General features: G+C 38.9%; 2 protein-coding genes across 11 annotated transcripts in view; one reads left to right on the forward strand and one right to left on the reverse strand.

Moving 5' to 3' along the window:
• LINS1 (lines homolog 1) overlaps positions 1 to 10,354 on the reverse strand; it is a 40,992-nt gene extending 30,638 nt beyond the window's left edge. For 4 of the 10 annotated variants that reach the window (XR_012127227.1, XM_037000583.2, XM_073227268.1 and 1 more), the window contains exon 1: positions 9,613 to 10,354. The gene's annotated coding sequence lies outside the window, so the exon portion shown is untranslated. The remainder of the gene's footprint in view (positions 1 to 9,612) is intronic. The other 6 variants (XM_073227270.1, XM_037000585.2, XM_073227269.1 and 3 more) reach the window with 2 other exon arrangements.
• A 142-nt stretch (positions 10,355 to 10,496) lies between these two features.
• The window catches only part of ASB7 (ankyrin repeat and SOCS box containing 7), a 51,918-nt gene continuing 48,245 nt past the window's right edge, over positions 10,497 to 14,169 (forward strand). The window contains exons 1-2 of the mRNA XM_017675110.3: positions 10,497 to 11,052; positions 11,221 to 11,314. The gene's annotated coding sequence lies outside the window, so the exon portion shown is untranslated. The remainder of the gene's footprint in view (positions 11,053 to 11,220; positions 11,315 to 14,169) is intronic.

Consider the following 14,169-nt stretch of genomic DNA (forward strand, 5'->3'; position numbering starts at 1 on the left):
CCTTTAAGAATAGCTATTGTCAGGAAGCCAAGAAATAACAAGTGTTGGTGAGGATGTGGAGAAAAGGGAACCCCTGTGCACTGTTGGCGGGAATATAAATAGTGCATACACACACAAAAAAAATGAAGGTCCCTCAAAAAATTAAAAATAAAAATACTATATGAACCAGCAATTCCACTTCTGAGTGTATATACAATGGAAACAAAGATACTAACTTGAAAAGATGTATGCATCCCTATGTTCATTGTTGCATTATTTATTATAGCCAAGATGTACAAGCAACCTAAGTGTCCATTGGTAGATGGATAACTAAGATGTGATACACACACACACACACACACACACAATGGAGTATTTTCAGCCATAATAAAGAAGGAAATCTTGCCATTTGTGATAATAAGGATGGACCTTAAGCTGAAGGAAATAAGCTGGAAAGACAAATACCACATGATCCCATTTATATGTGGAATCTAAAAAAAAATCCAGTCAACCAAACAAACAAAAACTCAGAATTCATGGATACAGAGAACAGATTGGTGGTTGCCAGAGGTGGAGGCTGGGAGTGAGTGAAATAGGTGACGGTGGTCAAAAGGTACAAATTTCGTTTTAAAGTGATTAAGTCCTGGGATGTACACCACTGTGACTACAATTAATAGTGTACTGTGTATCTGAAGGTTGTTAAGAGAGTAGATCTTAAAGGTTCTCATCACAAGAAGAAAAACTGTATCTAATGTGGGGATACATGCTAACTAGATTTATTGTGGTCGTCATTTCACTCTATATACAAATACTGAATCACTGTATATCTGACACAATACACAATTGTGTATGTCAATTACATCTCAATTTAAAAAAATTAGTTTGTCAGGCAAGGATAGGTCCTCCTGAGATCTCAGTATCCCAGCATAGTTACTCTCTCTTACATAATGTGTCACAATTGTATGTTACATATCTGCCCAATGATTTGTGTAAGTGTCTCCCGCCTAGACTGTAAGTGCCATTAAGAGGGGCTTAGCTATCACTTCTTCCCCAGTTCCTAGCAGTGCCAGATACACAGCAGGTACTTAATATTTAATGAATGTGTTCATGACTGAAGATACTTTATCAGTAAAGCTCTCAGAGAATTAATTAACTTTATTTATTTAGTGTCAATTAGTAGTGTACATGTCTGAAGTAATGCTATTATCAGTTCCAAAGTTTACTTTAGTACTGTTTGATCTCAAAACATTTTTTAAGTGTATGTAATGTTTAACTCCTGAATTTAAATTGCAATAAAAATTTCATGGCAAAAATTATGATTATTGTGGTTATCTGTTGTAGGGATTGAGTTCTGAGCTGATTATGCATTCAAATCATTGTACAGATACATAAAATACAATTGTGACACACTTTGTAAGAACCAGTAGCTGTGCTGGGATACTGAGATCTGTCTTTACTGTATTATGTACCTGACAAAGTACTTGTTGGAAGTCATATCTTAAAATGGTTGCAATAAACTTCATATTAAAACTACCCCTGAAGGAAAATAATTCCTTATATTAGCAAGAGAAGAGGTGCAAAGAAACTCAAAAGACACTGTGGATGGTTCCTGACTTATGATTTTCCGACTTTATGATGGTGTGAAAGCAATTCGCATTCAGTAGAAACTGCTCTTTGAATTTTGATCTTTTCCCAGGCTAGTGATATGTGGTATAATACTCTCTTGTAATACTGGGCAGCAGCCACAGTTCCCCGTAACCCATGCAGTCATGGGGATAAACCACCGATATACTCACAACCATTGTGTACTCATATAACCATTCTGTTTTTTTCTCACTTTTAGTACAGTATTCAATAAATTACATGAGCTACTCAATACTTTATTATAAAATAGGCTTTGCCCAACTGTAGGCTAATGTAAGTGTTCTGAGCCTGTTTAAGGCAGGGTAGGCTAACCTATGATGTAGGTACATTAGGTGTATTAGATGCATTCAACTTTTGATGGTCTAATGGGACATAATCCTATTATAAGTCAAGAAACAGCTGTAGTTAGCTTCCTTTTCTTCAGTATCTTTTTGCTGGGACTATAAGGTCAAGATCTAAAGTAAGATTTCTCTAGCCAGCCCCATCCCCATTTACTGCCAGGTATAGTTTAACAAAGTTAGGCTAAAAGGCAGATGATGGGACTCCACGAACTCTTCATCTGAGTTTCTGGTGGCCCTATTTACAACACCCTGGTCCCCAAATTCCTTTGAAGCCTCAAGAATGCTTCCTAATGTCATCCAGTGCAGAAATTGCTCATCCTCTCGCCCACCAACACTAAGTACTTTAAGGGCCAAGATAGCTTCCTGGGCAGTGGTTCCTGAAATCACTAGGACACTAGAAAAAATCCCAGAACCCTGGACACCCTGGACACCCTGGAGACCAAACAAAGCAGTTGTTACAGTGAGGCTGGGCATTTTTCCAATGACACAGTCTTTTTCTACTAAGGGGATAAACTCAATTTTGGGTGAGTCAGCGTTTTATGAACTAAAAATGTCATAAATGTTTATCCTGAATTAACTCATTTTTATGTTGTAAAATTAGTGTTTCCATTTAAGTGAATTTGACATTACTTAAGTGAATGGGAAACGAAGTATGTCCAGTGAAATCTAATCAATTACAACTTGTAAAAAATATTGTGCAATCTAAACTGCTTTTAAATCAATGAAAAGTTGTAATTTAAGAATATTTAAATTTTATAGCATTAATTAAACAAAGTGGTTTAGAATTATCTAGTAGCACATTTTGTAAAAGTATGGTAATACAATGTTCCCTGGCTATGATGTGATTATGAACTTGAACAAAGGATTTTAAGTGAAAATCAAATGGTAAGAGAAATTGAAGAGCTGGGAATTAGGGGACAACTAAATAACCAGTCTCTACATTAAGAAACTCATAGACCTTCATGGAAAAAGAAAAAGGGACCAAATCAACAAAATTATAAATGAAAAAGGAAACATTACAATGGATAACACAGAAATTCAAAGGCTCAAAGAGGCTACTATGAACAAACACATTATCTGAACTGCATGGATGCTGAGGCTGCTATAAAACTAAATTTGTTCTCCATAACTATTTACGTATTTATTAAATTTCTTTCTCTCCCTCTTTTATTCTTTTTGGAGTTCAAAATTGTCCAATTCTATAATTAGTAACTATTATAAAACTGAGCTTATAAATTATATTCATACTAATAAAATATCACTTTCAATCTATTTTTTTCCTTTGGAGTCCCACTGCTAAGAAAATTTGAAAAATCACTGTGCTAGATGATTTCTAAAGTCTCTTACAACTCTCTTTTAATTCCTAAAGTCTTAATGCAACTCTAAAATTCTAAGAGTACTGGAAACATGAAGTGGCAATCAAGGTTTCTAAGAAGGAGGTAGTAATTACTTCAGGCAAAATATACAGAAAAAGTCTAGAAATTCATAGCATAAGTATTGTTGGAACTTTGTGAAATGTATTTAAACACCAAAAAAACAGTACAAAAATGAAGGTGGGAGGCATATTAAAGCTGAGGTATTTTAAGTGTTTTCCAAAATACCTGTGATATTATTTTGTTTTAACAGTAAACCAAGGGGAAATCATGGTAGAATTGAAAAATCAAAAATTGCTAATTAAAATGCCATTTATTATTCTTGAATAGAATTGGTTTCTAATTATAATTCAGCTAGGTACTTTAAGGAGAAAAGGAAATTTAGAAATTTAAAATTATGAAATATGATTGCTGAGAAGAATAAGGGCATAAAAATTAGCTGATTAGAAAAAAAAAACAGAAATTGCACATACAAAAATATGAGGTAGCCTTCAAAGCAGACTTTTTAGGCTGAGTTACCTTAATCCAGATAGAATATCATTGTTTCAGACTCTTGTTGAAACCTTTTTGGAAACTGCTCACAGAGTCTGGCATATATTCTTTTGAATATACAGTTAGATACTATATTTTCTACATGAATTTGGTTTAAAGAAAGAGAGAGAAGTGATCAAAAACTTTTCTTGTATGGTTTGCACCCTGGCTCTTAATCAAACAAAATTTTTATTTTTTCTAATCTAAGCAAATGTTTAGTAAGAATGTTTTTTAATAATTGGTATTTTCTGAGAAGACAAACAGAACAAGGGAAAGAAATCTTTAGGATTCATTAGGTCTGAATGTTATTTAATAATTAATCCATGTTTCAGTGCTTTATCATACAATAGGGTTCTTACTTTAAATGCACCTTTCACTCCCCTTCCCCTACTAGTTTAGGCTTTTTCTTTAAAGGGTATTTTGCTTACAATTTCATCAGTAGAATTGCTGGAATTTGCCCAATAGGCAAACTCTTTAAAGCAAAGTTAGGCAGATGTTCATATAGACAGTAATTGTGTAGTCCTTCCATTAAAAATATTTCTGACTTTTCCTCAACCACACTAATCCTTGACAAATCAACCTTTCTTGGGAGTTCCTTCTCTATGGAGTTTCCTTCCCAGTCACCCTTTCTTGATCCTCTTCTTCAATCAGTCCTTATATGCTGCAACCTTTGGGTCAATACATAAAGAAGGTATAACAATTATAAATATTTATATGCCCACCACTGCAACACCTAAATATATAAAGCAAAAACTAACAGAGGTAAAAGGTGAAATAACAGTAATATAGTAATAGTTGTGGACTTCAACACTCTCAACAATGGATATAGGTCAACCAGGCAGAGAATCAATAAGGAACCAGCGGATCTGAAAAACACTATAGACCAAATGAACCTAATATGTACAGAACATTCTATCAAACAACAGCAGAATACACATTCTTCTGAAGTGTACGAGGTTAGACCATATTTTAGACCACAAAACAAGTCTTAGAAAATTCAAGAAGACTGAAATCATACCAAGTATCTTCTATGGACACAATGGTATGAAACCAGAAATCAACAAGAAGAAAACTGGAAAATTCACAAACATATGGAAATTAAACAACACTCTACTGAATAACCAATGGATCAAAGAAGAAATTAAAGGGGAATTACAAATGTGTCCTGAGACAAATGAAAATGCAATCACAACATACCAGAGTTTGTAGGATACAGCAAGAACAGTTCCAAGGAAGGTCATAGCAATAGACATCTACATTAAGTAAGAAAGATCCCAAGTAAACAACCTAACTCCATGTCTCAGGGAACCAGACAAAGAAAAAATTGAGACTAAAGTTAGCAGAAGAAAGAAAATAATAAAGACTAGAGAATAGAAAAACAATAGAAAAGAATGAACAAAGAATTTGTTCTTTGAAAAGATAAGCAAAATTGGTAAACTCTTAGCTAGAGTAACCAAGGAAAAAGAAAAAGGGACCAAATCAACAAAATTATAAATGAAAAAGGAAACATTACAATGGATAACACAGAAATTCAAAGGATCAAAGAGGCTACTATGAACAATTATATGCCAACAAACTGGACAACTTAAAAGAAGTGGAAAAACTCTTATATACATACAATTTACTGAGACTGAATTGTTAAGAATTAAAAAGTCTGAATAGCCTAGTTACTAGAAAGGATATTGAATCAGTAATTTAAAATCTCCCAATGAAGAAAATCTCAGGACCAGAGGGCTTTACTGGTGAATTTTACCAAACATTTGAAGAGGAATTAACACCAATACTTCTCAAACTTTTCCAAAAAATTTTCAAAAAATTTATGAAGCCAGCATTATCCTACCATCAAAACCACAAAAAGACATTACTAGAAAAGAAAACTACAGGCCAATATCCCTGATGAATATAGATGCAAAATCCTCAGTAAAATTCTAGCAAACTGAATTGAGCAGCACATAAAAAGGATCATTCACCATGATCAAGTGGGATTCATCTCTGGGATGCAAGGATGGTTCAACATAAACAAATAAATCAATGTGATATATCACATTAATAGAATGAGATAAAAGAATCATATGGTCATCTCAACAGATGCAAAAATAGCATTTGAAAAAATTCAACATCCACTTATGATAAAACACTCTTTAACAAAATCAGGCAGGGAAGAAAAATATCTCAACATAATAAAGCCATATATGACAAGCCCACATAACACCATATTCAATGGTGATGAGCTGAAAGCTTTCATCTAAGATCAGAAAGAAGACAAGGGTGCCCACTCTTACCATTGCTGTTTAACATAGTACTAGAAGTCCTACTTAAAGCAATCAGGCAAGAAAGAAGTAAAATTGTTTCTGTTTGCAGATGACATGATTTTATGTAAAGAAAATCCTAAAGACACAACCAAAAAACTGTTAGATCTAATCAATGAATTCAGTAAAGTTGCAGGATGCAAAATTAACATATAAAAATCAATAGCATTTCTATAGACTAAACAATTTTCTGAAAAAGAAATAAAGAAGTCAACCCCATTTACAATAGCATGAGAAATAATAAAATACCTAAGAATAAATTTAACTAAGGAGGTGAAAGATCTCTACTCTGAAAACTGTAAGACACTGATGAAAGAAATCAAAGAAGACAAATAAATGGAAAGTATCCTGTGTTCAAGGATTGGAAGAATTAACATTGTTAAAATTTCAAAGCTACTAAAAGCCATGCACAGATTCAATGCAATTCCTATCAGGATTCCAATGGCATTTTTTACATAAGTAGTATAAATACTCCTTAAAATTTATATGGAACCACAAAGACCCTAAATAGCCAAAGAAATCCTGAGAAAGATGAACAAAGCAAGGAGACATCGCATTTCCTGATTTCAAGCTATACTATAAGGCTACAGTCATCAAAAAAGTATGGTACTGGCATAAAAACATATAGACCAATGGAAGATAATAGCCTGGAAATAAACCCAAGCGTACACAGTGAACTAATGTTTGAAAAAGGATGCCAAGAATACTCAAAGGGAAAAAGTCTTTCCAATAAGTGGTGCTGCAGTAATTGGATATTTACACGTAAAATGAATGAAACTGGACTCACATCTTACACCATTCACAAAATTAACTCAAAATTGATTGAAGACTTGAATGTAAGGCCTGAAGCCATTAAACTCCTAGAGGAAACGTAGAATAAAGCCCTTTGACATGGGTCTTGGTAATGGTTTTTTTTAGATACCTAATGCACAGCAACAAATGAAAAATAAACAAGTGGGCCTACATCAAATTAAAACACTTCTGCACAACAAAAGAAACCATCAACAAAGTGAAAAGAAAACCTACAGAATAGGAAAAAATATTTGCAAACCATGTATCTGATAAAGGGTTGTATCCAAATGAATGAAAAATTCATGCAACTCAATAGCAAAAAACCCCAAACTAAACAAAAACAAAACTCCAAATAACCCGATTAAAAAATGGACAAGGGAGCTTCACAGATAGTTCTCTAAAGATACACAAAAGGCCAAAAGATCGATGAGAAGATATTCAACATCACTAGTCATTAGGGAAATGCAAATTAAAGCCACAGTGAGATACCACCTTACCTGTTATCATGGCCATCATCAAAACTACAAGAGATAACAAAAGCTGGCATGGATGTAGAGAAAAGGGAACCGTAAGGCACTGTTGGTGGGATTGTAAATTGGTACAGACACTTTGAATCCAGCAATTCAACTTCTGGGAATATATCCAAAGGAAATGAAAACACTAACTCAAAAAGATATCCACACCCCCACATTCTTAGCAGCATTATTGACAACAGCCACAACACGGAAGCAACCTAAGTGTCCACGGATGGATGAATGGATAAAGAAGCTGTGTTGTATATACAATGGAATATTATTCAGCTATAAAAAACAAGAAAATCATACCATTTATGACCATACGAACCTTGAAGGCATTATGTTAAGCAAAGTATGTCAGAGAAAGATAAATTCTGTATCATCTCATTTATATGTGGAACCTTAAAAAACAAACAAAAAAACTCACAAAAAAAGAGATCAGACTTTTGGTTACCACAGGTGGAGGGGGTGGGCAGGGGAGTGGGGGAATTTGGGGAAGGTGGTCAAAAGGTACAAACTTCCAGTTTTAGAACAAATGAGTACTAAGGATGTAATGTACAACATGATAACTATAGCTTAACACTGCTGTATGATATATAGGAAAGTTGAGAGTAACTCCTAAGGGTTCCATAACAAGAAAAAGTTTTTTCCTTTCTTTTTATGGCATCTGTAGCAGATGGATGTTAACTAAACTTATTGTGGTAATCATTTCATAATTATTGTAAATGAAACCATCACCCCATACGCCTTAAACTTACATAATAATGTATGTCAATTATTTCTCAATGAAACTGGGGGAAAAAAACTGTTGGGACCTTAAAGTGTTCAGTCCTCTATATCCTCTCTCTCTTCTTAGACCAATTTCATAGACTTTCAATGTCTTCAGTTATTATCTCCACATTCATAAGTTCAGAATCCAGTTAGGGTCTAGCTCTCTTCTGGGTTCCCTCCCAGAATCTAATGCCATCAGAGAGATCCACTTGGAGATCCCACAGCATCTTCGGCACAAATTCCACTCATTCGACTGCCCCTCAAGCTTTTCTCCTACACTCCTCATCTCAGTATATGGCATTTGTATCTTCCGGTCACCCAAGCTCGCAACCTGAACATCCGGGACCCTTCCTCACAGCGCCTACTGCAGCACACCACTTCTACCCTGGCAACTGCAAAAGACTCCTTGCTAAGGGGGTTGTTTCTTGGCTCACCCTACAACAACTGTCTTCTGAAAAACCTCTGTACTTTACTTAGGACTAAATCCAAACTTCTAAAACAGATTAGTAGGCCCTTTACTACCTGACTTGTGGGCTCTTCTCACATCTGTGCCCCACAAACCAAGCTCCAGCCTTTCTCTGAGGTCCTCAGAAACTCTGTGTGCTTTCAGGATTCCCAAGCTTTGCTTAGCCCATTTTTTTCTGACTAAATCACACTCAAACCTTCTCCCTCCCACTGTCAACCTTCTGTTTGGAAACTTCCAGTCCTGAGGAAATCTTCCACTTAACCAACTCAGGTTTAGGGGGACCTGCCAAGTGCTCTCTCAGCTTATACCAAGGGCTTATCTCCCTGCGTTGTCTGTAACTATCCTCTAGTTCGGTTCTTGCCCCTCTCCCCTTGGGCTGCCGGGGGTAAGGGAGAGAGAAGGAAGCTAGCAATCATAAGCCAATAGGTGGTTCATATGGAAGGCATCAAAACACATATTCTTGAACGAATGAACAATAACGAATAAGAAAATATCAGGGGGCAAAATTTAAAGTCTTGTGGTGACCCCCATCTGTTATTACAACAGCCTTCCATGTTTGCAGTAACTGCAAGATCTGCAGCCTGTCCCACACCCCCGACCTCATTACCAGTCATTCTCTCCTCTTATACTTCTTGACTGTGCTACCCTTCTTTCTTGACCTTTCTGTAAGCGCCAAGAATATCCCTGCATCAGGGTCTCTGCGCTTTTCATTCTGCCTGTAAAATTCTTCTCGCCAGATTTTGGCATGGCTGGCTACTCCTCATTCAGATCGCTGCTCAAATGACACTTCCTCAGAGACCTTTGCTGACTACCTATCAAATATAGTCATCACGTTTTATCAAACTCGATCCCATTATTCTGCTTGATTTTCTTTACGTGACCTATCCTTACCTGATAATTCTGTGTTTGCCTCTCTCCTTGTTACAGTGAAGCTTCCACAAGGGCAAGGAATGGCATCTATCTTGCTCACTGTTGTCTCCCTAACGCTGAGAGGTGTCGGGGCCAATAACCACTTGCTAAATGAATAAATGCACTTAATAAACATGTTCAGCTCGCATACTTTCCATTCTCCTGTCTCCTTTCATGTACAAGAATCCGTGGGGGTCGCTATCCTTGCAGGAAAGGCCTTGAAGCGTCACCGCCGTCCCAAAGACAGTCCTTTCTTCCACGCCAGGGGCGGCATGCCCAGTCTGGAAGCTAAGGGGGCCTCAGCGATCGAAAAACGAGCCAAAGACTTGGTAATCGCGTCTGAAAAGCGCTGAAGAGGGGCGGTGGGACAAGGCTCTCCTCTCCTTGCTTCTTGCGGACTGCCGCCTCCCCGGCCTTAAACCCCTGGACCAACCTCTCAAATTGGCAACACACACGCCTCCTCCACCTCCGAGCTCAGCGGGCGGGCGCTCCTACTTCCCTGCCAGGGACCGGGCGAATCGAACCCTGCCTTCAAACCGCCATTCCAGGGCACAGCTGCCCCCTCCCGGCAACCGTAGTTCACGAAAAGTACAAGTTGGGCCCTCCTCCCGCATGCGCAGAGGCCACATTCGGAGTACACTGTCTCTTAGCAACCGCTTCGAGTCTTCCCTACCCCCGCCAGGGGCGGGGCATCGGAAGCCGCACGGGGGAAGCCAAGGGGAAGTGAGTGAGGCCAATCCCAGACGAGTCCCAGGCTCGATCGGCACGCCTCCTCTAAGTGTCGCGAATGGGCAGGCAGCTTTACGGCAGCAAGTAGTGGGGGCTGCCGGGGGTAAGGAGGAGAGAAGGAAGCAAGCAACCAACCAAGTCGCCCCCACCCCACCACCCCCACCCACCCCGGACCTGGTTTACGGCTCCGGGCTCAGGCTCCAGTGCGGCTGCTGATTGGCTGCTGAAGGCTTGGTCCCATCCCAGTGACCCCAAAGTGCTGGAGGGAGGGGGCGGGGGTGGCCCGGTGCAAAGTGCATCCCGAAAGCCCCCTGCCCGGAGCCCCTGCTGCTGGCACTTCGGATTTGTATGAACCGGGGTCTCGCTGCCCTGAGACCTCCCGTGTTCCCCAGCAACCGGGAGCCTTCGGCCCGGAGCGCGGCAGCCCCTTGCTCCGAGCCCTCAGACCGGGACTGCACCCCCACCCGAGCCGGGACTTCCTCCCTGCACCCCTGCCCTGAGGCTGCCCAGCGGCTAGGACCGCCGTCCCGCGTCTGCTCGGCTGTCTGGGTGCTCGCCGGGCTGGGGCCGTGAGGCACGGAGGAGGATCAGGAACACCCGTGTCCGGCCCTGCTGGGGTGTTTGTTCAATGGAGAAGTTGGTGAGTGTGGAGAAGGCTGAAAGGAGGAAGAGAAGCAGCAGCTGAGGAGACAGGTAAAGTCAGGGACCTCCCCTGGGGGGAATGGGGCAGGCTGGGAGGGAGGAGAATCACTGCTTCTTCCTGCCTGCCCTTACCGCACGCTTCCTTCGCTCCCCCTTCCTCAGAGCCCCCTCCTCCTCGTCCCCGGGGCACTGCACCACTCAGTGGTTTCTGATTTCCAGGTTTGCGCTGGCTAGAGGAGAGGAGAGAGCAGGAAGGGGCTGCCCAGCCCCCGGAGGAGCAGCGGAGAGCCTCTGACCAGCATCCTCTATCAAGGTAGTAAGCCAGCCCTCCCCTCCCCCGTTGTTTATTCCTGGCCCCTCCCTCATTAAGCAGTGCTTTATTTTCAGGGTGCTTACCTGGGAATGCAACCCTTTCCTGGCTCCGAGTTTCTTAGCAAAAACAAAACAGTGCCTGATCCTTAACATTTTTGTAACTTCCCTACCCCAGACACGTAGTTTCCCCCTTTCTGTCTGTCCGGTGTGTTTCCATGTTATGCATTTTTGGTATACTGTACCATTTACCATTTATCCTGCTCTGAGACTTTGAGACCTTTTTGTAGCAACCCCACCTCCCCCAATCTCATAGGAATTCCTCAATTGCTTGTTAATTCTGAATGGCTCTGCTTTTTAATTAAACCACAATTTCCCGTTTTCCTCTTATTCCTTCCTATCTATCACCTTTCCTCTACCTCCATCAGAAAATCTTTTGGCTTACCTCATTGGTAAGGGTTTGTTAGAAGGTACAGTAGTGGTTTGAAATTTTTAAGTTCCAAAAATGTGAATTTTTTCCTAGCAAAAAATGAATCTGTGTACCTTAAATGTATGAAAGCAGTATTCCCCCCTGAAGCACTTATGTATAATTAACACTAAAGGCTTTTGTGTGTTTCTGTGTGACAGATGTGGATGGGCTCTGACAGTGTTATCAAAAGATGGAGAATACTTGTTGCCCTCAGTTTTTCTAGAAGAACTTATAAAACTTTACACAATATCATGTTGATCATTTGACACTCAATAATTTAAAAGCAAAGCAATGTTTTGGTGTGTTCAGAATGTAGGACTTATTTTTGCGCTCTTTTTAAGTAAGATCTCATTTAAAAATGCTTACAGGGAATTTGTTAGGTTGAAATTTAAGCATCTTAATTCATATGACCACATTTCTGCTGCTGTATTTGGTTACTGCCTGTGAAAATGCACTAAAGGTAAGTTTAGGGCTTTCATGTAATTCCCAAAGAGGGGATATGATCAGGAAATTATGTAAGAGTTAATTCAGACACTAGCCAAGTGAATGACTTTTCTACTGTCCAATAACAGGAGTATAAAGTGACTTGTTAATCTCAGAGTTATTTTAATATCTCAGATTGTTAAGGGAATTTTAGGTACAAGGAAGTACTTAAATAGCAGAAGTTGTTAGGAAATCCTTGATTTACTCTGTTCCACCGGACTTTCTACCTTCCACAAAAAGAAATTAATGCCTTCCTTGATTTTTCTAGCTGTCAGGGCATAGCTAAAGGTAAGGGGTTCTGAGGGTTTGCATATCCTTGAAACCTGGAACTGGACTCCAAGGGAGCGTATATGTTACTGAATGGGAGGTAGAATCAGTAGCTGCCAACAGCTGCTCCATGGTGAACATTGAGGGCAGCCTTTGTATGTGTATACAGGGTCCACTTCATTTCCGTAAAAGCTAGGCAGAAGTCTACAAAGTTAAAGGCAATTTTCATTATGTAATTATGTGACTCACCAGAGAAAGGACTAATGATTACTGTAGGACTTTAAAAAAATGCTAAAATATTTAAAGTATGTTTTTAAGGTAAAAATGAATTATGGATTTTCTTTTCAGGCCTTCTCAGTTATATAATGTTTCTGCTTTGGATTTTAACTCTAGTGTGTTTTCATTGGTGAGAGGTATTATCACCTGAGATGGTAAGGGAGCCAGTCTGTGGGGAGCCAAGCTTATAAGTAAAGAGAGGACACTGCTTTCCCCTGGTTTCCAGCCAGTTCATTCTCATTGCTTCGATAGTACTTCATTGATCCTCTCAGCTTTTAATGGTTTTTTTAAGATTTGGGAATATATATAAATTGTCAGCATCTGTTCCTAATAATAAGTGCTAGAAATTGTTTGGTCTGTGTTATACCAAACATCTAAAATATTAAATTTGGGTACTCACCAACATGGCCAGTTAGGTAGTTGATATTTTTCAATGTGGTAGTTAACTTTGTTTTCCTTCTATTGCTAGTCACATTGGTTTTGGGGAAAAAAAAAAAGTACCTGATTTATTTGATAACAAATACAGGTTTCTAATCACATAAGGAGAATAACTGATTTTAATTGATGATACTAAGTGATGCATCTTGAGTATGTTATGGCCGATCACTTTGTAACTAAAGTGATGGCCTTTACAATTACTTAGTATGACATATACAGTGTCTCTTTATTTTGTCCACATTTAACTTGGGTAACACAGAAGTTTGTAGTATCATTAAAATGTCTAAAGCCAAATAAAGTTTATGTAAGCATCTTTAATACCTGACTTGCAAGCTGTCATTTCATTCTCAACTGAAGGCGCTCCTTAAGCAGAATGGTTATCACCTTTCTTAAAACTTTCTTGCCACTAACATGAGGCCGCTAAGTTGGTCATGCCAGACATGGATCAGTAAGATATTATTGACAAGACCTCATCATGTATATTATTTGTGATTTAAGCTGTAAATTGGGTCTGGATAAGTGAATTATGAGATCTCCTCTACTCCCTCATCCACATTTCATGAAAATTGTTGGTTTCTCTGCTGAACCTTACTAAAGTCAGAGATAAGTTGTGCATGATAATAAATCCTTGTCTTATATGGAGGCCCAGTAATTTAGAGGAAATAGGAATACCCTTATTATTTGGAAACAAAAACACCATGCTGACTGTGTTGGGTAATGCTAACATAACATATCTACTTTATTTTGGGTTCCAGGCCCTCAGTCATATAAGTAGAGCTGGGAAGCATGCGTCTCAGCCACGTTGCACTTTGGGCCTTGTAATGTTTCTACATCCATCTTCCCTCTTAGGATTTGTGAGCCATTGGTGGATGTTTTTTTTTTTTTATTCTCAGAGCTGATATCCCTGGAGTTAGTTGCTGATTTTA

This window comes from Manis javanica, chromosome 18 (assembly GCF_040802235.1).
Source record: "Manis javanica isolate MJ-LG chromosome 18, MJ_LKY, whole genome shotgun sequence".
NCBI lineage: Eukaryota > Metazoa > Chordata > Mammalia > Pholidota > Manidae > Manis > Manis javanica.